This window comes from Aedes aegypti, chromosome 2 (genome assembly GCF_002204515.2).
Source record: "Aedes aegypti strain LVP_AGWG chromosome 2, AaegL5.0 Primary Assembly, whole genome shotgun sequence".
Classification (NCBI taxonomy): domain Eukaryota; kingdom Metazoa; phylum Arthropoda; class Insecta; order Diptera; family Culicidae; genus Aedes; species Aedes aegypti.
In genome coordinates, this window is record NC_035108.1 from 72,742,549 (window position 1) to 72,743,473 (window position 925).

Below are 925 nucleotides of genomic sequence, written 5' to 3' on the forward strand. Positions count from 1 at the left end.
GTTAAAAAACTCCTACCAAAGAAAATTGTTGTACAGTAGAGTAAGTTTATGTTGTACATAGTAGGTGTGTTTTGTTTCATTTCATTATATCTTGATTAGGGTAATTTAATGATAGCTTTTAAGAAAAAACTTACGTTTAGTGTCTCTGACTCGTGACTTGCTTGCTCGCAATAGAAATAATAATGAAGGCAGCAAAATTTAGCTAAAATTAGGTTTAACGTTAGGTAAAATTTCACAATAGTTCAATAACTTTTACCTGTTTTAATGTGTTCTATGTTCGTTTGAGTATCTTAGTATGTTCCAGTAGATTATAGGCGCTCAGGAAACTGTATTAAAATTTAGATAATTTAATTCAATTTGTTTTCTTGAACAGATAACTTTCAACTAACCTAGATATTTTAGAAGCCGTACTATTTAATTAACTTCTGATTACTTGTTTGCTGACGCACTTAATCCACTTGTTTTACACACTTTTAACTAGGATAGACTTTTAAATTTAGTTCTAGTTTTAGTTTAGCAGTAATTATGAGGTATTTTAACTCAAAAAATGCACTTTCTTTTATGGACAAACGCCACATGACTGGTCTTAGCTGACTTGCATGTTTTTTCCTCGACTGACGTTATCTGACACTTCTATGGCTAACACAATGAATCTCCGTCACCGTGGGCAAGGATGACAACTAAAGGTTGGTACCGGTAATGTGTTTGGATGTATGGTGCGATGCACGCGAAGTTGCAACACATAGAATGTAAACATTATGTTATTTTTTAGAAAAAAAATGTGGTCCCAGAGAAAACTTAACTTGTACTTAATAATATCAAAGATCGTAAAAGACAATTTCATGTATCATATAATTATCAACTTAAAGCATCTGTAAAATGACGAAGCTGAAAGAATTATTATATACAGGTCGGACTCGATTAT

At 31.8% G+C, this 925-nt stretch overlaps 1 long non-coding RNA gene across 1 annotated transcript; it reads right to left on the minus strand.

The window, feature by feature from the left end:
* On the minus strand, window positions 1–565 carry LOC110677047. Its single transcript, XR_002500915.1, has 3 exons — window positions 390–565; window positions 257–326; window positions 1–202 (listed from the first exon to the last, which is right to left on the minus strand). It is a non-coding gene; the product is annotated as an uncharacterized LOC110677047 (long non-coding RNA).
* Window positions 566–925: the final 360 nt, after the last annotated feature.